This window comes from Passer montanus, unplaced genomic scaffold (genome assembly GCF_014805655.1).
Source record: "Passer montanus isolate IOZ18808 unplaced genomic scaffold, ASM1480565v1 scaffold97, whole genome shotgun sequence".
Lineage (NCBI taxonomy): Eukaryota > Metazoa > Chordata > Aves > Passeriformes > Passeridae > Passer > Passer montanus.
Genome location: NW_024375145.1, coordinates 180,849 through 208,258, shown reverse-complemented (window position 1 = coordinate 208,258; position 27,410 = coordinate 180,849).

Sequence of the window (27,410 nt, the reverse complement as noted above, 5' to 3'; positions counted from 1 at the left end):
ATATAAATATATAAACAAATTATGTTCTTTCTTGTAGCTCTCTTTGTTTTTTTAATACTGTACAAAATATTTCATTTTCCTTTAACTAGTGCTAAAAATATTTTTACATTTTTCCCCCAAGTCATTGGCAAGCTAGTGTTAAGTATATGTTTGGCTCATCCTTTTCTCTTTTCAAGGAGAGATAAAGGGGTCATTTAAACTGGTTTGTCATCCTTCTGATGCCTAACAAAGGCCTGGAAAACACTCCAGATATTCAAAATGAGAATGTATGACTGTTAGATGCGTTGGGTGGCTTAAAAATTTCAATCACTCAGGTGTAACAGCTCCAATCCAGCTTTTTACTCCTCACCATCTTCCAAACCCAAAGCAACTCCCTCTCTTCCCTTCCTTTTATATTTATTTAGAAAGGGTACAGTCACTGCTTGAACAGAATACATGAATCCCTAAATTTTGCATTTATGTTAAGGAAGCTGTTTGCTCTATTCCTTACCATTTCTCACAGCTTCTTGTGTGCCTGTTTCCATCTGCATTTGAGTTGTGTGAAAGGGGTGAAGACCCATCAGCCCTCACTGAGTTACAAGAAAAATGGGCGAATTCCTGTTCTTTTTGCTTTTGCACACAGCATGCATAGGAGTAGAAGACATCTGGCCCAAGATTCTGCAAGTTGCTTCATACCCAAAGCTCATGGAGGGTTTCCCAAAGCAGAGGAACTCAGTCAGCAACTCAATTAGTCTTGCACAGTCACCAGAAAATTGGAATGAGATCCTGTATGTTGCCACTGCAGTTATGGCATGGGTCCTGTGCCAGCTGTGCAGAAAAACATATTTAACAGAACATCTGTGTTTTACAGCTTCCTTAGGACTTCAGGACTATGAGCATCCCAGTTTTGATGCCAAACTTAACACCCTGTGTACACAACTGGTTGTTTTTCAGGCTCAAAAATCCAGGATAAGCAGTCATTTTTGCCATGTACTTTTATTAGACCGACGTGGATTTTTGCTCTCTTGCCCTGAACTTGCAGGGCATCACCATAGTCCAGCTTTTCTGGTGATCGTAACTGGGTTAAGAGCCTGCTTTTAAAAATAAATATAGATTCAAGTTTAGGCAGGACACATAAGAGTAGATGTCAATTCTGTGTGTGAACAGGATATGAATTTAGGAGCTGTTACATCCATAAACACAAAGCATTGTAAGAAGAATGAGAGGAAACACAGCACAGATTTCCACAATGAAACTCTGCCCTTTGCCAAACACATTTATAAGATAAATTATAAATTTATAATTTATAATTATAAATTATAATTATAATATAATTATACAGTTCAGTGTTAATCTTATTGAACTGTGGGGGTAAAACCAGGATATTTCAAAGCCAGCCTTGGATCTGACTTGAGATGAGTGCTTCTCCCTCCCCACATGAGCAGGTGCAGTCACTGGAGTACCTGGGGACACTGCAAAAGACTTAGACCTGGTCTGAGAACATCCCTGTGTTTTCTGGTTGTGCTGGAACAAATTCTATTTTCTGCATCGTTTGCTGGGGTTAACATGCCCCACACTCCACCCACCAAGCACTAAAAACAAGATTTACTTGCTGTCCTAGGGCTCAGTCCAAGGTACTCTGCCAAGACATTCACACCCACTAAACAGAATGTTCTTTTGAGAACAATAAAATGGTTTCTTTTTTTTTCCCTCCATCTGCATGTTGTACTTGGAGGGCAAAAAAAAAAAAAAAAAAAAAAAGAAAGGAAACTACAGACCAAGCAACAGGTTGTTTTCTAGGAAAGTTAATATTTCTGCCTGTCAGCCTTGAAGGTGACTCTTAAGGTTATATTGGTCTCTTTTAAAGCTCGTGTAATGGGACAAAAGCCAAGCAATAAAACCACCAAAGTCTGTGTTACCTTGTCCCTGCTAAACACTCACAGCTCTCAAGATCTTATAAACGTCTTATTGAAACATGCTGAAGGAGGAAAAAAATGTCAAATGTGCCACATATAATTTATTACTAAAACTACTATTTGGGATTTCTTCTCTTTTGTGGTTTGCCTGTCGTTTTTGTGGTTTAGTTGGCCCTTGTCTCTAAAGCCATTTAAAAATATTCAGTGCCATATAGTGGTTTTCTTTGTTTCATTGTAGAAGAATGTTTAATTGGAGTTTAATTCTAATCTTTAAACAAAAGATGGCTTTAAAAAGTTTGCCTTCTTCAACTGAGGCCAATGCAATTTTTTTTTAGAATTGATTTTGAACTGAAATCTTTCTTTTTGTTGACTGTGATTCTGGGAAATCAATTATTATCTCTGTCTGAAAAAAGCAAAATTTAAGAATTCATCTCCTTGATTTCTCTGATATGTGGGATAAATTAAATGCTCTGTGGCTGAACACTTAATTTTTTTGGTATTTCTCTAACATACAGGACTGAAATGGGTCTTCTCCTCAGGGTGGTGTGTGGAAAATTTCAGGATTTAAAATTAAAATATTTTAAATCTGCTCTTTAGGATAAATCCAAATTCATCCAGATTCTGGAAGCCCAAAACTCTGATGATGAAAGTCAGCATTCTAAAATGATGTCATCACATCCATTGACTTCTTTACCTGCAGGAGTCATTCAATTCTTATAATTTTCCCTCAGCTTTGCATTGAGCTGATTATGAGACAAATTAAAATATCAGGAGGGCAATTCCAGCAAAAAAAAAAGGTGCAGTTAGTGCAGATTATTGAATAAAATATGATCATTGCCTTTATGACCATAAATACCTCAAATACCTTTATGGTCATAAGCAAGAAATTTGGATGAACTGGAATTGTCTTTTTTCCCTAATTAATAAAAATTATTTGAAATAAGAATATGTTGAAGCTGACTGTTAAATATTTAATCAAGAAAAAACAAAACTCTGCCTTCAGTTATTCAGTTTTTTACATTTTGACACATTTTGCAGTTTGGGCTACAATGTTCTGTTTGACTTAACCTATCCAGCATGTTTTTTTAAAAGATAGTGCAGATCAAAGATTCACCATCTGTGGGTGCAATAGCTCATTTCTGCTCCCATAATAATTGACAGAAACAATAATGACAGAAATAATCATTTAAAGCAAGCAAACAAACAAACCCAAAAAGCAAACAGACATAGGCAAAACCCCCTAAACAATGTAAAACCAAACAAATAAAAAAACAGCTATCTAGTGAGGAAAGCAGAAAAAAATTAGTCTGCAAATGAATACGATATCAATTTCTGTAGGTTAACAGGTTTCTTTTTCCTCCCTAATAAAATACAAAATCACTGTCCATAATATTATTGTGCAGTTCTGCTATTGCAACTTTTTTTCCTCATCCTATTTTCCAGGACTAAATTTCCTGCACAAAAAGTTTGGTTGGTGTTTCACGTGGTCACTCAAAAACCATATGAGATATCCAACCTGTGCCATTACTTACTAAATACCATGGGGAAGGGAGAGGCAAGAAAATGTAATTTGCATGTCTTTACTGACAATAATCCTAATAACAGAGTGCACACAAATATACACAGAATAAAACAGGTCTTAATGCATAAATGATCCTGCCATAAATTAATAATATTTTAGGCAGGATTTTGGTCTTCACTTTTTTGGTATCTTGGGGTTTTTTTGTATCTGGTGGTAGTGTGAAGGATCTCTTTGCTTTCATTCTCTTTGTCTTTTTTCTTGTGAGTCTAGAATCTAAATAATACAAGGTTATAACACCTAAAATTTCAAAAGTGAGAAATTTCCCTAGTTGTTGCAATAGTTCCAGAAAGTATCCTCTTTACTTCTCAGGCATACACTTATCCATTCCTGAGCATCCAAACTTTTAAGGTTAGACGATGAAGAGATGATCAGTTCATGAAATTGTTTGCAAGTGGTTCCTGCAGGCAGAACTGCAAAACAACAGAGTTCATAAAAACAGAGAACAGAGAGGTGGTAGTAGTACTAGAAGGGATGTTGTCAAATTTAAATTTTTTTTATCATTATTTTCTATTTTTATTCTAATAGTTTGTACTCCTGCTCAGCAGGAAGTGCTAAAAATTAACAACCTCACCTTGCCAGGGACTCTGGCCCGTTTCTGTACACCCACACAAATCTTTCCTCACATTGCGTGCCTCCCCTCTAACCAGTTGTGGGGAGGGGCCAACTGAATCTGCTTTTCTAGAGGAGACCCTCTGGGGGTTCTCTCCCAAATTTGCCCCGAAAAAGGACACTGGTGTAAAGTCCCAAGCAGAAGCAGCATCTGCAAGGCTGCTTTCAGTATGGGGTGCCAGGTTACATGCAGGACCAGCAGCAGAAACATTTGTTCTCAGGCACAGAGTCTGATGTTCCGGGCAGGAGGAGCAGTAGTAGTACAGTCTGGTGTTTCAAGATCAGCAGCAGGGACCACAGCTTCTCTTTTCTTCTTTCTTTTGTTTTCTTCTTCTTCTCATGGCTGCTGAAGTGTTGATGGTTGATGTTGATGGTGAAGCTGATGCTGAAGATGATGTTGCCAATGATCATGATGATGCTTGTACCCCACTATGGGGCTTTTTTATTTGTAAAACATCCAATTAGCTCAAAACACAATACTAAAACATTCTTTCTAAACCAATCTGAACTCGATTCTGTTGTGCAAAGGTAGTACAGAAGTAGTAGCAATTCTTGCCTAAGGAATTACGCATATGATACTATTAATTTATGCAAATGTACTATCTGTTTTCTTACTTCAAATTTACGAAATAAGTTTATCTTTTTACGTGAATAGTTCTATATATTTCCGCATGTAGTTTTATCTGTTTTACGTGAATAGTTCTATCTGTTCTTGTGGCAAGGTTCTGCTATGTCTTTGTTATAACTAGGACAAAGTAGCTGAACTTTTAACTAGGCCTTAGGGCCTTTGATAGTGAATACAGCTTCTTAAGGTGCCTAAAATATTTCCTTTTCCTTTTGTTCCCTTTTCTCCTTTTCCCTTTTTATTTTTTCCTTTTCCCCTTTTCCTTTTCCTTTCCATTTTCCATTTTCCTTTCCCCTTCCCCTTCCCCTTCCCCTCCCCTTCCCTCTTCCCTTCTTCATCCCCTTCTGTCTCCTTCCCTTTCCCATTCCAACTTTTCTTTTTTGAACTTCTCTTCCTTTCCTTTGCATTTTTTCCCATTTACTTTTCCTTTTTGTCTTCTTCCTCCTATTCCTTTTCCTTTTCTTCATTTTCTTTTTCCTTCTCTTTATTTTCTTTTTCCTTCCCTGAACTCTCTGTCCCTGAACTTCCCCCTCCCTCTTTCCCTCTTTTCCCATCTTTCCTATGCAGCATCTTAGCCTCAGCCAAACCAGACTCTAACCTTTGGGAGAAGAGAATTCAATTTTGCATGCACTGTTGAAATTCTACAAGTTCCCTCTGGATGAGCACATTTAGGAATGTGCTGCAGTTATTATTTTTTTGGCAAGGACACAAAGCAGAAGCCCTGTCAGGAATTGCATTGATACAAATCTCAACAGGGCTTTTCCACTGTCCACATCAAATTGACTCATCACCATCCTTACAAATGAACACTGAAATAAAATGAGACGTGTAGCAGGGCTTCACTCTGTTAGAATATTTTTAAAATCTGTATTTCAGTGGTTGCTAATGCAGAATGAAAGAACAAAGACACATTGCTTGAAACTTTTATGTTCAGAAAACCAAACTTCTATTAATAAAAATGTAAATCATACCCTAGCTCACTCTCTTTCGATACACTTTGAGCCATTATGATGTGCTCAGTGGAATAATGGAATAATTATATAACAAGGAATAGTATCAGTGTCATCAAAACAATAGTGTGCTCTAGACAAATACAAAAGAGATATGAAACTATATGGTAAAAAGTCTAATCTGAATGATAAAATGCAGTTAGGCTTTCAATCAACCACATCTGCAGTCACAGCAGTGCCTTATTTTTTGTTATTTGGTATTCATGTTAGAGATTTAACTGCTGAACTATAAGAACTAGGAACTCTCTGAATTCATAATTTTCAAAATGCTGATTGTTTTGAGGCTTCTCTGCTGTATTACTATACATACATGCACATTCATACAGTGATAAAGTATGTGAGCTCAGGGAATCTAAATAATAGTGCTTTATAAAGCATCTTTTGGAAAGAAGTGATCAGTCAGGAAGCTGAAAGGAAAATACGGATGGCAACTCCAGTAACGACTTTGTAAGATGCTTCTGCAGTGGCACATTACAAATTGAATGTCACAATTTAAGCTTTGACTTTGATCTGCAAGATCAACATTGGCTATTCAAAATTTATTGTGTAACTTTCTGTCAGCTGGAGGTGCAGACACTAATGGAACTGACACGTTGGTTTCGTTGTTATTTAAAACAATCAAATCTGTTTCACCTTTTATTATAGAAGAACTGAGTGAATGCAATAGGCATATTGTTTTTACAAAACTGTTTTGGGGAGCCCAGGTCGATTTATGAGTCACACTCAATTTGTGTCAGAGCTGTCTAGTGGCATGAACACCGAAATTACACCTAACAGAAGTGTGTTTCAAATGCAATCTAATTTACCCTCAATATTACACAAGTGTTTACTGCTCATTGTATGAATATCTCTAAGGCTTTGCAACCTGACAATGACGTGCAAGGTGACAGAAGTGTTCAAGATGAAAAACTGAAATATTTAGGACTAAGCAGAACAGCAGAAAAGAAGTGGATCACGGGGGGTGAAATGACAGATCATCCCTCTCCACTCATTGGCCATCAGATGTGCTCAACAAGGCTGAACCACGGGGCAAATTACTTTTGAGACACTCTCACATCAAAGGTGGAAAAAAAATCTGGTTCACATTTCACTCAATCTGAGATAAATAATGAATTCCAATGAAAGGAATGAGTATACACTCCTACAACAACAGCGTCTAGGTGAAACATCAGTGGAAGTCTTTTCTTTTGTTCCTTTACCACTTTGCTCTCAGTATGCAAGAAACATCTAAGGCGTTTTATTATATGTAAATTTCCCTTCAGTGCAAGGCTCACCACTTCATAAACAATGCAGTAGCAGGTAGTCTGGTTACAATGAAAGCATATTGCCAAATTGCTTTGCATCATTCTTCTAGCCTAATTTTACAGTAGAAAAGACTGGTTAATGATGTAAAATGTAAGTGTTGTAATTCAATATTAGTACAGCTATTCTTGCAATCATTGTTAATAAATTCATTGCAAAAGAGTCCACATTTTTCTCTTGTGGTAAAAGTACAGTGTGTATGTGCTAAATGACTAAAATAAAGTCATACACATTTTAACTGGAAACTGCAGGTAATAACAATATGACAATATGTCCACAAACAGTTTAATTACAGGTACAGGTTGGAATGATTGCTTTGTGCCACAGAGGTCATAAAATACTTGAAGAATGGGTGATTTGAACCTAATAAGAAGCACTGGTCTCCTTTCTGGGTCATGCACATGATTTCAGTGGGTTCTGTGGACAGAGTTAGTGCTTCATATGCATTTATTAGTTCTTGGTTTGTTTCAAACATGGGAAGACACAGTTGGTGTCAGACTGCACCCATCTGCCACACCACTGCATGGAAAACAGGGGAACAGGAAATGTGCTTCCACACAGCAAAAAACAACAAATTCCTGTTCCACAAGAGCCCTCTTCCTCAGAAAATCCAGCATCGTTTTCCACTTTCACCACAAATTTTGTTCAATTCGTGAGCAAAACCCAGGAGTCCTAGTGAAATGTGTGGTACTATGTCTGAAGAGTAAGGCAGTGCTCCTCTGGCATGAAAGTTAAAGAATTTAGTACTGAAATAGTTATTATGGCCCATAGATTGGTCCTCAGCCTCTGCACTGCAAATTAAACTACAGACTGGAGTGACAAAGACAAGATAATTATTTCCACTAACTTTTAGCTATCAGTGTCAGTCTCACTCTCCTTTGTGTTTCAATAATTCCTAATGAACATGTATGAGGGGAAAAAAGAAAGGGACCTTTTACACATTTACCTTTCATGGTCAAACTTTCACAAAGCCCTTTAAAAAGTAATGAATGCGCAATGCTGACAATATGAGTATCCTGAAAGCAAACAGGGTTTCCATTACATCCCAACCAGTCCCAGTCAGGTTTGGGCTGGGAGGCTGCTGGGCAGTGGTGGATGGCTGCAGGCTCAGGGGCTCACTGGGGTGCACATTGCTTCTGCTGCCCATCAGTCCCTCCAGCTGCCAAGAAAGGAACAGCAGTGACCTTGCAGGAGAAATTTGTAGAAATTAGATGAGTGTTCATTTTGCATTTTCATTCACTGACTGATTTCTGTCAATTATTATTTAGGATCACAATGGTTCAAGTTGAAAGGAACCTTAAAGTCCATCCCATTCCAACTACCTGTCATGTCAGGGACACCTTCCCCTGTGCCAGGCTGCTCCAGCCCCAGTGTCCAGCCTGGCCTTGGGCACTGCCAGGGATCCAGGGGCAGCCCCAGCTGCTCTGGGCACCCTGTGCCAGCCCTGCCCACTCTGCCAGGGAACAATTCCCAGTTGCCAAGAACCCACACTGCCATCTGAGAGTGTGGAACCACCCTTCCTTGTCTTGTCCCTCAATCACTTGTCCAAAGTCACTCCCCAGCTCTCTTGGACTCCGAATTTACACCTGAATATAAGATTTTTTCCTAAACTTAAATAGCTTCCTGTTGGTTAGGAAAAAAAAAAGAAAGAAAGAAAAGGCACAAAGTACCTTTTATATGATTATGTTCTTTGAAATGTTTCTGGCATTGTGGTGTTCTGGCAATATTACTTTCTTTTTAAATTAAAGGGGAACTTTAAAGGTTATTATTCTGAAGGCTATTGCATTAGGATAACTCATTCTCTTCAATTCGTGCAGTTCTGATCACAATAATGCATTTCATTCTTCAAACTCTGTATTCAGAACCCAGCTGTGATGGTGCAAAAATACTGTTTTCCCTAGTCTTGTTCTGCATTCAGACCAAACAGTATTCTCACACCAATGCAGATATCTCAGACTTTTAAGAAAAAGCTCAAGTGCCACTTTTATGAGAGGCAGTGAATACCTCCTGGTATTCATAAGGCCCCACAGAGTTGGTGTAAATGAAAATCTGATTTCAAATATAATTTCTGCTTCCTGTTCTCTTCCCTTGACTTGCTCACTGGCTGAACTGAGTGTCTTAAATGGGACTTTGGGTTAACACAAAAATGGGAAGATTAATGTCCTGCTTTGTCTCCACTTCTGTGAAGGCAAGTTTTGACTTATGGGTGCACACCAGCATAACGAAGGGCAAACATTTAAAAACACCAGCATGACAACGCTGGAAAATTGCACATATTTTATTACCTGGAATCTTGTGATGCTAACACTTGCTTCTGTTTTGCAGACACTCTCCTTAGATTTGGCCATCAAGTTATAGCAGCAAATTGACTTTGATAATTACACATAACAAGGCTACACAATGTAACGCAGGTAATGAGGTTTTAATTCACCAATTCATCTTGGGAATGAGTACAAGGAGCAGCAGCCAGCCTCCACACCACTTTACACACTTTTAATGCCACTTATACCCTGCGTGTGTGTTAGCCCACCTGCAGTGACATTATTTACGCAATCCCATTAGGATGGCTCTCCTTTCGGGGGACTATTACAAAATTCATTCAGACAAAGATGAGTTATATCTCTTTAATAGTTTGCCTGTCTAAGGGACAACACCGGGAGACACAATCATCTTTCTGTGCCCTTCCCTGCTGCTGGGAGCAGGGAGGGAGGGGAGGCAGGGATTGTACGGGTGTTTTCACTACTTTTACATCCTTTGCTGTAAATCCACTTCCCAAAGCCACCAATCTGCATAAAAAAAAAAACCAAAAAACAAAACAACTGAATAAACTGCAACTCATTAACTTTTATCCTCTAAATCTTCTCCTTTCTACATTAGTGACATAAACCCACAGGCTGTGGAAAAACAGTAGGGTTGTGGCTACAAGTCACATGGAAATATTAAAGGCACACCACGACCTGGAGCATGTAATCTTGGTGTCTCACCAACTCCATTTATTTTTATGTGTGGAAAGAAGCAGCCTGTGTGAAATTAGTGTGTTTCTGCACAGTTAATGGGTAGAAAAATAAGGTTTAAGGACCTCTGTGAGCAGAAAAACTCTCCAGCCTGGATGTTACTGCAGCTCACAGGTTTGCACTGCCACAAACATACTCCTGACTGGTTGGACTCCCCAGGCACTTCCCTGGTAAAGCACCTTCCTCACTGCATATTTAATAATTTATTTATGCATAATTTAATAAGCATATATTAAGCAAGACTCTTATCCACAATATCTTAGATTGTTTATGATTATGCTGCTTTAGAAATCTTGCATTTAACATATCATCTACAATGACAGACAACCAATTATTTGTTAAAAGATAACTTTATTTGACTTTGACGAAAAATTGGACTTAGAAAAGTTGGACTTGAACAAAAAGTCCACTTCAGTAGAAAATGCCAGATTTTCAATAATCTTCTCTTCAATCCAAAACTAAAATGTTCAGTGAGGGAACCATGACTTCTCAGAATCTGGATGTGCATTTGCTTCCTGGATCTATGTAAAAATGCTTCACTAAAATGGAATTTATGATGCAAGATATGTAAAAAACCAATTGAATTTTAAAAAAAAATCAGATTCCCAGAGGTTGTTAGAAGATCTTTCACAATTTCAGAATGTGCTGGTTTGGTTTGGTTTTGCAAAAAGAATTCTCAAACATATTTCAAAAATTTAATTTTTGATGACACACTTTGAAACTAAACATTTCAGGGTGATTACTTTGAGGTATTTTTTTTCTAAATATAAATAAGCTGGAAGTAGTGATTTTCCACTCGATTATATCTCAAAAAAAAAGAAGTTTATATATTGCAGACAATTATTCCAGGATCCAGGATTTGAAAGTAGCTTTTTTTCCCAGACTCCAGAATATTGGTTGTTTGGTGGGATTTTTAAAAAAATAATTTGATTTTGTTGTGTTATTAGGTACAAAGCTTGTTATTTAAATAATTCAGCAGCTCTAGCTTAGGTCTTTTTACCAGTGGTTTATAAGATTATTAATTGTAGCTGTTTAAGCTGGAAATTTGTCTAGCTTTGTATCTGCCATGGTAATATCATAGACGCTATTTTTTCATCAGCAAATGATTTAGGTGGCTCTCACCCTGCTTTGTGCTGGATTTAAAATTTCAGTTTCAGTTCCAGTGCTTTATATCTCATTAGAAAAAAATCTTGTGTCTCAAAGAAATTTTCATTTGCTGAGGCTCTCGCTATCCAAATGTGTTCTGTCAGTTCAGAAACAGCTTGGGAAAATGAAATAATTTTTTTTAAAAATCACTTGTAAATGCTCAGCAAGGCCACAGTAGTGTTTAGCAGTTTATTTTTTCCTTTTTGGTCTTTCTTAGCTGATCATGCTTCAATTCCTCACAATCACTGCTGCCATGCATCTGCTATGGCCATCGAAAGGCTGATTGTAAGGAATCCTCTAGAAATGCTTTCCTGAATTGAAAGCAGCAAAATCAGATCATGTGAGAGATTCTCTGGATATGTCCCAGGGAAGCAGAAAAGTTTAACCACAGGCAAGAAAGACAGTGAGGTCTGTGATGGAATAAAACTAAAGCTGGAGATGGACCCATGAGAGAAATTAAGGATTTGTGGGGTGAAACAAAACACCAGAGACCCAAAAAAAACCCATGCAAGTCCGTGTAGATGGTCACTTTTTGATTAGTTAGTGCAACAAAACCCCTCACATCTGTTCAGAGTCATATTCCAAAACATGTGGTTATTAAGAGATATATCCTGCAAAATGTTTGAATTTAAACTCCAGATTAGCCAGAACAGTGAGATAAAAGCCTAATCTCGCTGTCAAACTTTTACATTGTATACAGTTACATGCTTATTTTCAGCATTCTTCCCCAAAAAAACCCCACCCTAAACTATATTCTTTAAAAACAAAAATATTACTTTTAAAATATTCATTGGTACAATGGAAAAACTCCTCCAAAAATTCACTAAAATCCTATAAAGTGGGCGCAGATTATTTTGGGAAAAAGTTACTGAAAGAAAAAAAATTAAAATCTAATTATTTATGGTAAAAGCTATAAATAATTTGGTGTTTGTTATCTGTGCTTCTGCTTGTTTTCAGCTGCTGGCTGTTCAGGTGGACAGCACTGCCCAATGAATTTAAAGAGCTGTCAGCATTTTGCTTGTACTGTGAATTGAGATGCATGTTTTCCACAGGTTTGACAATGCAAATATCATTTAGGCTGCCAGGGGACATGTAAGTTGTGACATATTACACTGTTAAATGCCCTGATTTCCAGGGAAGTTGTAAAAGAAGTGGAGCAATGAACATAATAAAAGCATTTCAGGAATCCAAGTGGCAATTCTTTTCTTTTTTTTTTCCCCCAGAGACATTCAGCAACAGGTATGAGGTTATTCAGTCCCATAGGAGCTGTTCTCCAGGCTTCAGATCAGAAAATCCAAAACCTTCAGAGTTAAAAGTGTGGCAAGCAGATTTATCAACATGTAAATTGCATCAGGCTTTGATTTCTAATTTGTTTTTTTACCAGTTTCCCTCCTGGTTTTTTTTGGTATTACTTTTAAAATATGAACAAAAAGGCTTCATGAGCCTCTTGATACAAGAACTCTGCAGGTTTTGGAAACATTATGTTTATTGAAAATGAAGAAAAATACCTAGAAAAAACCATTAACTGCATTCTAGGATGCTTCCATCCACAAATTCACCCTCTTCAAAGGAGCAAGTCTCTGTCAGCTCCAATTTCCCTTCCTTAACAGGTAGCAGGTTGAGGAAGGAGGGAAGTTCAAGGCAGAAAATTGAGGAAGAAAAATTCAGGTAGAAAAATCTATTTGGAGGAGTGGAGAGCCAACAGAGAGATAAGTAAAGAATATCTCAGAGTCCAGAAATCCTTGGAAGTGCTGTAAATTCAGTAGCACAGGCCCAGGGGTCAGCCCTGCTTAGAAAGGGAGACAAAGAGGGAACACACACACCCTGGATGGAGTAAAATATTACAGCTCTGAAGATGCAGAAATTATTGTTTCCGTTCATTTCCTTGTGTATTTATGGACACTGGTAGAAAGCCCATGTACAACTAGAAGGAAGAATGACAGAATACACAACCTGGATATTTAGGAAAAAACTGGCACTACTTTTTTGAGTATTGTTTATCTGTTGATAAGGGGATAATGAATAACAATAATTGAGCACAAACAGCAAAATTTTGGGTAAAATAAAAATAATGTCATCCAAACTGATGTTTTCCCCAACATACAGCCCATGTTTCCTCTTTAATTTTATCCCATTATAAGTGATCAAATTTTCTCATATAAGCAATTGATTCAATTTCATTAAGGAATTTTTTTATAACAATATATATTCTTTCCTTATATTCTTAATTGATTTTGCCAAAGCATATATTTTGAGGATAAATTCAGCTTGATTGCCATCTTTCCTTACCAAAGCAGGGAAGAAGGTTCAGGTATTTAAACCAAAATTATGCATAATGAAGTAGGGAGGGGAAAGCCACAAACACACAGAAAAGTAAGTTATTCAGAATTGGTTAAACTGTAAATAGCATTTCTGTCTTTTCTTCCCACATGAAAATTATTGCATAATTTTCCATCCTTAAAAGAGAGTCTGATTGCTAGCTCTTCCCTGCCTTTCCTAAAATCCTACATAAACTTTATTGTCAAAAGATGAGCATTGCAGAAAGAGGAAAAAAGTTGTTTTTCCCATTTCATGACTTGGTGCCATTACCATTGAGGATCACACTCATATTCTGATATCTTTTCCTATGTCAAAGCTGGTATCATGAACCAAATGTGCTTCTAAAAATTAGTTCTCTTCTTGGGCAGGAAAGAGGAAATTTAATGTTTCCAATGAGAAACTAAATATGAGCTTTAAGTTCCTTTTTTTTTTCTTTCATTTTTCAACCTCAAAACAACTCCAGAAAAATAAGGACAAAGATTTTGGGGTGGTATTGGAAGGAGAAAAGAGTGGGAGAGCAAAAACCCTGATGAAAATACAATGAGAGCTCTTCCAAGAATTCTTATGTTTTTTTAAAAAAAAATATTCTGAGCTCTCTGCCTGTCCCAGATTACAGCAAATTTCTACAAAGACTTTTGCAAAGGAACAAATCATTAAAAACCACAATTTCCTATTATTTAAACTGTAGCTGATCTTCCTGGTTGTTCAATATTTGATTTACTTGTAGGCAATTTGGAAGTAAATCTTTTTCCTGAGCCAAATATGTTCTAAAATATCTAAATAATTAAACACCATTCTAAATAAATAAATGCATAAATGAGCACATAAATAAATCTTTCTCCTCTTTATCTCACACTCTGCTTCTCAGCTCAGGAATAGATATTAGAGGACTACTTGTAATTCTGATAGGAAAAAATGGCCTCAAGTTGAATGATCATAGCAATGGGGTTGTACACAGATGTTGAAAGCAGTCAGGTCTTCAGCAAAAGACCCACAAGGAGTTCCAGTGAGATCAAAAAACTTCAGGGGTACAGGGGTGTGCAAATGGCAGGATATGTACTTGTAAATTGGTAATTTTTGGTGCCAATGAGAGTTCTCTCCTCCAGCCTGAGAATGTGTGTGAGCAATGGAAAAGGACAGACAGAAAACATAAATCTCCCAATACATGGTACTCTTATCTCCTTTTCATGTCTTATTAAAGGTGTTGCTAGGAATGGCTGTCTGTATCTATCCATCTGATACAATGGATTTGTATCTCTCAGTTACTAATGAAGTTGGAATTCAGGAGTGCTTTAGAAGCTTTCCAGGGTGGCTTCTTGCACTCTACCAAAACGTGCCTCATCGAAATTCAGTTTGTTCTTATCCTCCCCAAGCTGCAATCTGATGTACAGAGTGTTGCTTGCACTCTTCTTGATTTATTATCCTTTTCACTTTTGCTCATTATCTCCAGGTAACCTAATTTACCACCAAGTTCAGCTATCCTTGTCATGCAGATTAGAAAACATCTCTCTGCTTGATACAGACCTGTTTCCTTCTGGTAGGAAAACTAGAGGTGGCCATCCTGTTTGCCACTTCTCCTTGTATGCATAGTTAACTCTCCTTGCATAATTCCCATATTTTCCCTTTGGTCTTGGCCCTTCTTAGTCTTCACTATGAGTATGCATCAAAGCTGGCCATCCTAAATCCCAAACACAGCACTGTACCAGCTGCCAGGAAGGAAATTAACTCCATCTCCATCCAGACAAGAACACCAGTGCACACCAGATTCAAATATTGCCAAAAACCACATTGTTTGTTACAAAGAGCAGGACAAAACAATGAATTCTACACCAACATTTTAGTAATATTGGCTACTTTTCTTGCCTCAAACCCTCAGAAATTAATTACTACAAGTGCATTGAGAAGTTGCTCCAAAAATCTAAGTCAAATATCCTTACAATTTTTCCTGCATGGCACTTGGAATGGCTGCCAGCACTGGAAGAGGGAAAGAAAAATGATCTTTGCCACAATTCCCACTGAAATGTTGTGAAACCCTGCTGCTGGAATTGCTAGCTATCACCACAGCAGCCAGTGCTCTCTGCTTGCTTTTAAGTTTCCTTTTTTGTTATTATTCACCCAGCATTTCCTACAGTTCCTTACATTACATCCCATTTTGGAGACAGGATCCAGCCTTTGATTTTGGGGCTAGGGTTTTTCACACTCTGATGCAAAGTGCAGATAATTGTGATACTATTTAGGTGGATTTACAACTAGTTCTGTGGCAGGACAACTCTATTCACTTTGCCATTTCTTACCTCAAAGTCTCCCTGTGTGCATGTCAGAAAATAGGAGAGGCTTTTGCTTGCTTTCCACTTTTCCTGCACTGTGAACTCACATTTATTTTGCTATATATCACCCTCTCCTCTTTCTCACATTCTTAATACACTTATCTAGTCAGGAGGACATTGTATTATGCAATTCTCCCCATTGTAATCAATCATTTCCTGCATGTCACTGTCTTTTAAAAGTAAAAGCAGGCACCTTATTATTCTCTTAAATTCCCTGGTGCCAAAGTAGCACATGAATCACTGTCTGTAGGTGTGAAGTTATCTATGCTACTCTTTTTGGTGCTGCTGCACCTGTTGTGTAAATTTTTGTTGCTCAAGGTCATAATCATGGCCTCTCATCCTCTGAAAATAGGGGAAAAAATGAGTGAACACTCATAATTCCAAGGGCTTAAGGAAAGCTGGTGATCAGAAAAGTTGTCCTTCAGAAAAATCCCTCCTTATAATCTTCTTTTACAAGCAGCAGCTGGAAAATAAGGTTGGGTGTAGCAGCAATATAGGAAGGTTTGAGTGAGCTGGTTGCTTGGTGGCAGCAGGTGAGTTAATTTTATCTCAACATGTTTTCCAAATATTAGAACTTCTTAAAATTCCAGGTGAAGGAGAAAACAATTTCTTAGCAATTTGACCTAGTTATACAGCTTTTTTTGATAACTACTAAAGTTATCATGCAGAAAAATGAGGCTTTTCCTTCTTTTCACCTAATGTTTGCATAGCATTTATTTTAATTGTATTTTACTATTACCAAATCACTGATGAATGAATCCCAAATTGTCACATTCTGTTACAGATGCAGTGATGCAACAGTTCATTGTACCACTGAACACTATTCAAGTTACAGGGCAAAATGCCCACCACAGCTGTAAGCTGTGTTTTATTTGATAAATAAACCAATAAAACAGTTCTACACCTGTTCAACAAGAGCTTCTCTGTGTGGGCCTGATAATTAAAAGTACAAAGGCAAAGAGCTGCAATTTAAATGGGAAAATATGGCCTAGACAAACAAATGAGGAACCACAGAATTAATGATGAGGGAAAAAAACCACAAAAAAAAAATCCATGAAAAAAAGGCAAAAAAAACTACCAAAAAAACTCACCCCCAAAACAAACAACAACAACAACAACAAAAAAAAAAACCCACACAAACAAAAACAAAAAAACCACCACAAAACAAAACAAAAACAAACAAAAAAACCCCCACCCACCAGTTTCTAGTAGTTAGTCTATCTTGCCTAAAGGTGGGACCAATTGTTGTCACCCAAAACTCTGGTGACCATACAATATCTGTAGGATATTTAGTGGATTCTGTTACAATCCAGAAAGGTAAAAACAGTTTTTAATAACTATTTTATAATTCCTTTGTCTGGCTCTGATGCAGATATTTTATTTTTTTCTATCCACCACATTCTTTTACTCATGTGATGGCAGGACAGTTGAGTTTGTGTGAAACACTTCTACTCTTTCAGACAACAAATAGATATTTTTAAAACATTTTGTCTTAATGTGAAGCTGTATTTTACCTGTTTCAGAGTCCCTGCTTCACTGACAACATTGTTTATAATGGATGTAACTGCACTTCATTTCATAAAATGGTTAGAAACTGAAGAAAGGGTCTTGAAATGTTTTTGTGATTCTATGAATCAGAGTGCTGTGTACAACCAGCTGCACCAGTGTAGACAGAAGGGTCTAAAATAAGAGAATAAGACAAAGTAATTAGGCTTTTTTTCCTTTTTGCCTTTTTTCCTTTATTTTTTTTTGTTTTTAATTAACTGATAGAGCTGTAAAGAGACAGAGAAATTTAACATTTCACATTCTTGCTTATGTCTCAAACACCAGAATTAGAGTGTTCTCAGCCTGGGCTTTGAGGCTGAGACCTCTTAAGTACCATTTGCCTCTTTTGAATTAATAAAAAAATAAATAGAAGAATCTTTTAATAAAAAAAAAATTATTTAATGATTTTAAATATTATATTATATTTATTATTATTTTTACTATATTGGCACATTGTACACTGTGGTAGTCCCACTCCAGTGGCTGATCCAGGAAAGGCTTTTGGGAAATTAAGCCCACACTGAAAATGACCCATGTGGCTTCCCCAAAACCAATTGCTAAGCCCTTCTGCATACTTGAAACCATGCAGAAGTGCAATGGATGCATCTTTCTCTAAAAAATTGCCTCAAACCTCATGGTAGGGAGTCACTTTTTCTCAGTGTTTAAATGGGCAGAAAATACAAAAGTGGTCCTTGAAACACCTCCCATGTGTGTCTGGGCAGCCTGTCAAGAAAAGCACCAAAAGCTGGGTGATTTCTAATAAAAACGAGATGAAACAGGAAATATAATAGCTAAATAGCAGTGAATAAATGATATAAAAATTCATTGAATATGAAGTTTTGCATAAGAAGCAGTGTCTGTATGGTTACACGAGTTACACTGATCAAAAAAAAAAATAAAAAATTGGAGACTTTCACTGAAAAGATAGACAAGAATTTACTTTAAAGGAAGTTTTTTTAGTAAGCTGGGAAGCATTACTTTGTAATGCTAGACCTCAATCAGCATGACTTGTTTTAAATTATTATATGCATTTAATCATATTGCTTCAATGAATATTTACTCTTTTCAAATGTATTTTTCATTAGCTAAACAGACACAAATCTCCATTTCTTGTAATGGTAAAAGAAGAAAGAAAAGAAAAGCCTTTAGTGAATTCCAGATTATGACTCATTTGATCTCTCAAGTTGCCTAAGTCTTAGTGATAAAAAACATAAAAGCATTTTTTCATTTTGAAGTACTCATACGGAATTGTTGAGTTTCCAAAGTAATTAAAGAAAAAAATTAAAATTACATGAACCCACAGTAAAGAATCTGCATGTGCTCCTTTCTTCAGTGAAGTGTAACATTTATGAGAAAATCTCTTCAATACTTGTCAAACACATGGCAGGCATATAACTGCTTATTCAGAGTATGAGCTGCAAAAATGTATTTCATTCATGAAACATTCAGCAGTTATAAAAACCCAGGACCAAAAAGAGCCAAGGGATTAAAAATTTAAAAAATTAAAATTAAAAAAAATGTTTAAAAAGGAATATTTTTTATGTAATTCCATACACTGAAAGCACCCATCACCTAATGGAGGTTTGGCCCACAATTTATGTCTGTGTTTTCCTATGGCAACACTGAGTTGAGGGAATTCTCATCCAAGTTAAAATTGAATTTGCTTAAAGCACTTTTTTTTTGCCCACACCTTCAGCTTCTGTGGGATGAGCCTCTTGTTTACACTTCAAAATTTCTTTTTTTTCTTTTAATCTTTTCTACCTCGGATGGGTTGGCAGAAGACAGCAGAATAAAATTGCCAAATCATTTTTCACTATTTTTTTTTTAAAGTCTGTACTTTATCAATAACTGATTATTTTTCACATTACAGTTCACTTTAAAATGGAAAACTCTATTATGACATGTGGTCAGGGGTCATTAATTTGTTTACTTGAAGATAAATTCTGTGATGTTTAAACAAATAGATTGCCATGAGGAGGCAGGTGAAGATCCAGAGGAGAGGATTTTTGGCAAAGCTTCACAATCTCTGTAAATTCTGTGTTCAAGAAAAATTACTATTTCTGTTTCATCCTAGAAGAGGCCCTGGTCAGTTTGAGTCTGGCACAGAAAGTTGAAGGTTTTATATTTGTTTGCTTTTGAATTTTCTGCATATCACCCTGGCATCTTGATATCTCTAGAAAGTGAGGATCTCTGGACTGAACAAAAATGCATTATACATCTAGTTAAATTCTTTAATATTGCTAAAAATCTGCTTTTCTTGGAAGGAAAACTCCTCAAATTTCTGGGCAAAAGACAGCTGCCAAATGTGACCTCACTTAGTTCAATCTTTTTTAGGGAATTGATTTATGCTAGGTGAGGGGATTTTGTGGGAGTTTTTTGGGGGTTTTTTTTGTTTTATTTTTTTGCAGTTTGTTTTTTGTTGTTGTTGTTGGTTTTGTGTTGGTTTTTGTTGTTTTTCGGGGTGTTTTTATTTATTTGGTTTTTTGGGGTGGGTTTTTTTTTTGTTTTCAGGGGTTTTTGGGGGGGGTTTGTTAGGATTTTTTGTTTTGGTTTTGTTGGTTTTTTTGCTTTGTTTTTGGTGGGTTTTTTGTATTTTTTGTTTGGTTGGTTTTTTGTTTTTTTGGTTGTATTTTTTTTGGCTGGTAAACTCCTGTGTAAAATGGGTATATACAGTTTTTACAGTCACTTCCCACTGAACAGCAGCACTAACTTTTAGCTGCCTGGCTACTTTACAAATAATTTTAGAGTGATTTGATCACAGAATAAAGCTTGAAACTCCTGGAAAGATCTCACCACTTTGGGCTCTCTCTCTGTGGGAAGGATCAAAACCTTCACGCACCTGATGAGACAACTTTGGCTCAAAAATTTGGTTTTTTTTGCTCTTTTGTTTGTTTTCTCTCACTGGTCTATGTTAAAAGCAGGCTTTTAAAACCACAGCTTGGCAAATTTTATTCCCAAGTATAAAAACTATAAAATTATGAGCTCATCATAAAAAACAGAGAAGCCCATTCTCTCTTTGTAACTCTGAAAACTTGCACATAGAGGGAGAAAGTGTTGTTTTATCAGTCATTACATCCAAGAAATCAGGCTGAAGTGAAAGATTTTTCCAAGCCAGAGGCCCCTCATTTTAACTCCCTGCTTTAAAACCCCCAGTTCTAAAACAACTTGGAACTTTAAAGCAAGTTTTTGATGATTATTCTTATTGTCATATATGTTCTTGCTGTCACAGACAAACACAGGAAATGTCTTTTCTCATTCTAGTTCTCTTGAATCCATCACATTCCAGGTGGTCAGAATCTTTGCTTTCCACTATGTCACTGTTTTGCAGTGCAGGATTTTGTTATTTTGGTAATATTTTACTTCTTTGGTGGAAAAACTGCGGTATTTACATATATATATATATGTGTGTGTGTGTGTGTGTATATATGTTCAGTGCAAACAATTAGCCCTTACCAAAGAATCCCCTGCATTACCTTGGCAAAAAAGCACCCTATATTTAAGCTATAAATGTTAAAAAAGCATTGCAAAATTGCAGCAATTAAACTTCTGGCAATATATATATATATATGTGTGTGTGTGTGTGTGTTCAGTGCAAAAAAATTAGCCCTTACCAAAAAATCCCCTGCATTATCTTGGCAAAAAAGCACCCTATATTTAAGCTATAAATGTTAAAAAAGCATTGCAAAATTGCAGCAATTAAACTTCTGGCAATAAACCTGAAAACCATATAGATTAAGTGAATTCTGTTATAAATTTAGTGGGGGGAGAAAAAGCAGTAGAAAAGCAAAATGCCTTAATATGAAAATGTATCTATAATTGAGGTGGTTAAGATTTTTCATTACAAATTTGTGGGAGTTTAGGAGGGGGTTTTGGGTTTTTTTGTTGTTATTTTTTGTTTCTTTGTTTTTATGGGGATGTTTTTATTTCTTTCTCAAACAGAATATTTAGAAATATTCAATAAATGTTCTGACTTTACTGGAAAAAAGTTTATCATGTACTTATCAGCTTTGTCAGTTTTAATTTTCCTTTTATTTTCCAACACTGAATTAAGAATGTGGCATTTGACAGAAGGCAATTTTAAGGCAAGATGAGTTTATTTTCTGTATAAATGCCATAAAGTGAGAGACTACTCAACATCAGCGTCTGTAGGTGGGTAGCCAGTGTAGATATCCAGAATTAATACTTGCTTTTCTTCACAAGGAAACAAAAGAAACAGAAAAAAGATTAAAAAAATTAGAAATGCTATTACTGAAATTCAGTCAGCCCCTCTGAGAAAAATATTTCTCTGGGGTACAATTGGACACATTTTTTACTAATTTTTGATGAAGAACATGAGGGGGGAAAAATCTGCTGTATGATGCATTTCTGATTAATAACATAGTCCTTACTGAAATCAGGGGTTTGTGACTTTCCTATCCTCCATCCATTTTTCACTGAGCTGGACCCTAAATTAGAATCTGTATCCGTTTCTATTGGTGGCTCTTGACTTTTGTGGTCATTACCTTTGGTTTATGGTTACTTTCTCTTTATAGATGAGCTGAGTTCACTGTGCTTGCCCCAGTGTTTGCTCTGCTTTATTTTCTTTGCAAGTATCTCCTCACACGTACGGATTTTCTACTTTAAAACATTTCAGGAGTTTTAAAAAATTGTAGAAATCTCTAGGTTACTTCCCTTCAATGCTTGCATATATTTTATAGTAATTTTAGAATAGAAATGTGAATACCAATGATAGCTAGATATTAAGTTGCTTTTAGCCTGGAGAAGAAAAAACTTATTTTCAACACAATTTTTTTAAAAAACCTAAATATTTTGTGTTTTCATTGCTTGCTTCTTTTTGTGCAAAATACCTAAAAAGAAATCCTTGTGGCAGTTCAAAAGTTATAAAACTCCTGTTTCTGAAATGCTGTGAACATTGACCTAAGGACTCTGGAATACAGATGAAACAGCAATTTAAGTGCATTTTTCCCTGAAGAAGAAATAAAAATTGTTATGTCAAGCCCAGAGACAGACAGAGAAAGAGAATTTAGAGATAGGGCAACAATATATGTGCACTGTTCAGATCCAAAATGGTTTAGTAGACTTTATTAATGTGTCTGTCCAGTCCCTCCTGTCTGCAGCTGGGATAAGCCTAAGGTCTAAGATTTGTTTCTTGTTACCAGGGCACTGTATCTCTTCTGCAAATTCTTAACATAAAACTCCTGCAAGTCTCCAAATTGCCCCGTGAATGTGCTGGATCCAGCACTAGGTATTGATTTTGTTGGTCAAATCTACCACGCCTGCCAATAAACTGCAGCAAAATGAACTGTATGTCATTATGGGGAGAGATAAGGGGGGAAAAAGGGAGAATTGTGTACTTTATTACAGAACTTGCTAAGCACCCATCCAGCCTTTCAGGATGGGGGAACAATAATAGCTACTTTCAGCCCTGCACTGGGAACTGAGTTCAAGCACAGAGTGGTGAGCCTAATCCCAGCTCAATTTTCATTTCATCTTTGGAGTCAAGCAATAAGCACAGCGATCAGTTTAAATCTGAATCTCTGGGCTACCTGGCTGAAAATAATTCATCACAAAAGAGGCTTTCACACCAGAGAGAAAGGCTTCAGAACCTTCTAGAAATTGCAGGAACCAAGCAGCTAAGAGGCAGCAGATTTTATGAACAAATGACGCAGTTGCTTTCCACTGAATCAAACAGATATTCACAGGAGGGGAATTTTTTTTGTGTGTGTGGTTTTAATTTTTATATGCAGTGTTAATGGATGGCAGGTTGAAATCCAAGCTATAAAATTGCTCAGGTTTTTAATTAGGAGGTACAACAGAGGGTTTTCTCACTGTCTTCCTTGGCTTGGGGACCCTTCAAATCCAGGAATAAAATGAGGTCGCTGTTGGAGTTTCGAGAAGATATTTGGGTGATTGAGCCTCCAGAAAAGCAGCCACAAAAGGCAATTGTACTCCAAGGAATTCTGCCTTGGAGTACAATTCCATGGCATTTGCAGCCTGCCTTGAGAGCAGTAATCAAAGAACATATTGATTATGTAAAGATGCATTGCTGTTTTGTGTTTGAAGAAATAAAATTACCTGGCCTTTCAAAGAGCTGGTGCTGCCCCAAATTATTGTGCAGATTTAATTCTGTGCTTATTCTCAACAGCATTTTGTTACCCAGTAGAGTGTGTTATTACACGTATTTGTGTGATCTGTTTTTGGGGGAAAGAATTCCACTATATCTTATTTTTTTGGCCTTACATAAGAAGAAAAAGGCAGTTTCAGCCCTTCACCAGAGTATTTCTGCAGTGCATGTTCCGTATTTAACTTGCATACATTCAAAGTTATCTGGTTTAAACACAAAGATTAATTTTATCCTACACATAACTGAGCTTCCTTTTCCTCCCTCTGGCAGAATGTTTTGTGTCCACCAGAGGAAATTCAGAAAACTCTGTGTATAATGTGTGTAGACAACCAAGATCTTACTGTGACAAATTCTCTTGCATCAAAACCACATATGAAACACTGATTCCATAACTGATCATCCCTTTCAGTACTTGATACTGCAATATTTACTGAAGGAAGTTATCACAGAGACTAAAAGTAGAAAGCTATTTTCATTTGCAAATGGTTTTTTTTTTCCCAGTACATAATATTATAAATTTTTAATAACAAAATCATCCCAGGGGAAAAAAAATAATAATTCAAGAACTGCTTAAAATCAACTTGTGGCAAAAATAAATGCAAGGAAATAAAGCAGTACACATTAAAATTTAATTAAAATAAAAAATTATATAAGATGTTACATTACTGCTCAATTTTAAAAGAATGGTTGTTTTCTGAAAACATTAACATGAAAATCTGGTCTTGTAAATTAGTTTCAACTCATGGTTATGAATCTTATTTTCTATTTCATGTAATGGATACTGAATGCTACAATTCAGGGATACTGGTTAAATGTAAAAACATGCTTCTCCATTTAAAAAATTTGCTTTTTTGTTTATTCATAATATTACTTCTTCAGTATAATTCAATGTCACTTTATTAAAATACTGTGAAGCTAAATCCTTACCTTCTATTCCATATTTATATTGTAACTTAGAGTGTTTCTCCGGCTAAAGTTCACCTGAAATTCATGAAAGTGTAAATGTGAGAGGGCAAATCATAGACTGAGCCTTAAACATTCTTGACATTATTACTATTTTGCTAAATATTTTTCAGCAACAACAATTCCAAATATCTTTTCCTTACAGCTCTTTAATTGGAAGATAAGAATTTTCTGAAGGGCAGTTTAATGTACTTTACATTAGGAAACTGTAGAATAGTTGGAAAAAAGGGAGAAATAAAAAGATTAAAAGTTTGTGGACTGGGCTCTTATATAAAAAGAAAAGTTATCCTTTTAAATTCAGCTTTAATGTACTGAAATACTGAACAGGATATACATTGAATTCTGCATCCTATCCAGCAGTGGAGGTGAGAGGATTACAAATAACACTGGCGGTGAAAAAGTAAGTTGGGTGATGTGGTTTCACTTCTAAACAAAGACAAATACAAATAAATAATTAATTCTGGATTGGAAGTGAATACCTTGCCAAGTATGAAAGACTTTTTCCGCACCAGGAACTGCCACACAGCAGGTCAGAAGTGAAAGAAACCCAAAAGTCTGAGCTGAAGGGCAGCTTAAATTAATTAATTAAGATTAAATTTAAGTCTTAAATTCAAGTCTTACATTTAAGATTTCAAAAACCACTGGTAATCTTCTGGGACCTAATTAACAACTCATCTCTGAAACCACCTCTGCAGGTACCACGGGCAGCTAAATGCTGCAAGGAGCAGACCCTACATATGGAATTTGGTCATAAACTGAATATTAATAGCCATTCATTCTCCAAATATCCAGCGGAGAACATGAGAGGAAACAGGATATTGTTACTCTTTGGTCTTTGATTTGTCCTGATACATCTGTTCATCCAGCCCTCAGTGCACAAAAGGGAAATCACAGCGAGCGCATCACTTCTGTGCCTTTTAGGATTGAAAGCACAGAACATCAGTAACTTTTATCCTTTTAATCTATCTGAGTAATTAAAAAAAATACCAAACACCTGTTGAAACCAAACACCTGTTATTTACTTATTCTGTATAGTTAACACCAGCTTTAATTATTCTAGAAATGAAGAATCACTATCTCAGAATTGTGTTGGAAATGACCTTAAATCCCACCCAGTGCCACCCCAGCCATGGCAGGGACACCTTCCACCATTCCAGGATGCTCCAAGCCCCATCCAGCCTGCCCTTGGACACTTCCAGGGATCCAGGGGCAGCCACAGCTGCTCTGGGCACCCTGTGCCAGGGCCTGCCCACCCTCTGAATAAAGAACTTTTTCCTAATATCTATCTAAACCACCCTGTTTTAGTGTGAACCTTCCCAGTATTTGTTTAAGGCAGTTTAAGCAGGTGTGCATGACATGTTTGCTTGCCATTTATTTCCCCTAAAAGAGGCTTTGGGATCAATATTATGGGTTCTTCTTTCAGGTTTCAACTGGAAAAAAAAAAGCATTAAGAATGCATTTTATTTGCAAAAATATCCTCAAAATCTTATCCACTTGGGTTTTGACATTTATTGTAGTGCACTAAGAAACTGGAACATTGAATGCTTCAAGAAATGCTGAAATTTTCCTTTCAGAGTAGCTTAAAATCTGAGTAAGAGAAGTGACCCTCTTCCCACTCATATCTATTGTTTATTTCTTTTCTTTTCCCAGTTACACAGTGTTTTAAATTGAAAACATTTTCACAGACCAGCCTTTTTTTTATTATTTTGCCAGCATTAGGTGGCAAATGGTTGCAAAAGAAAAGTGGAACACTAGAAGAAAATAAACACATACTCCTTCATACCTGCTCCAACTACAACACAGATAGGGGTGACATTATTTCCTCAGTGAAGACAGTTAAATACAGACACAAAAGAAAATCTAATTTGCAGGATTCTGGTGTGATGAGAGGTCAGAGACAATAAATATCATGTATAGAACTGAGTTGTTGGATAGATTTAGATAAGAAAACATAAATTTCACCATAGGCAGAAAATATCTGTGGGCCAATTTTTTATTTTTTTTTTAATGTGAGCACCTCATCTCTTGGTATTTAATACTTGGAAATGATAGGAATTAACTCAGATATCAAGTAATTTCCTAAATGGCTTCTAGCCTCCTTTGAACACCTTGATTTTGTAAGATTTCACAACAGGAATGTAAACAGGGATGGTTTCTGCTAGTCTTGGCTTTTTCATTGAGTAGAAACATTGATAGTCCTTCAGTATTCCAGTTGAATTCAATACAGCTATTTGAGCAATTGAATAATACCCAGCATGAGTCAATGTGAGAGGTTCTGGCTTGAGAAAAAACAAGCTATAAATCATGGCAAATGATCTCATTAGAAATCAAACTCTAGCTGCTGTTCAACAGAATGGCTGCAAAAGTGAAATAGGAAAAAAAAAATAAAGGAGGAGGGCTATTAAAGATTCTGAAAAGGAATTTCTCAAAAACAAGCAAGGAAAAATAAGAGACTCACAAATCATCATGCCACTGCTGCAGCAGATTCCTCTAAGAATTTGACTAGAAAGAGTTTCAAAAGACAGCCTGTATTTTCATTAGTATATGTTCCTAATAACCTAGCCTTTAAGTTTTCATTTATTTGGGGACAAAAATATATATACTGTTCATATTTTTTGAGGTTATTTCCATGTCCTGGTCCCCAAGACAGGCGTAGTCACTGAAGTCAGTTTTGCAGGTCAGAATTAGTCACTGTAAAATTATATATTTTCCCCAGAACATAGTTTATTTTGCATTAGGACATATGCTACCAAAGCTAGGGTACTGTGACATATAATCATCTAGAAGAAGGAAAACCATTGCAAAAAATAGTAGTGCATAAAGGACAACAGCTGTCAACAAAGGTGCATTTACTGATAAATCAGCCAGCCTCTTTTCAGAGCTATACTGAAGCATTAAAAAGTAATTTAGGCAGTCAGTGAACTGCTTTAAGTGCTGGAACAAATTATT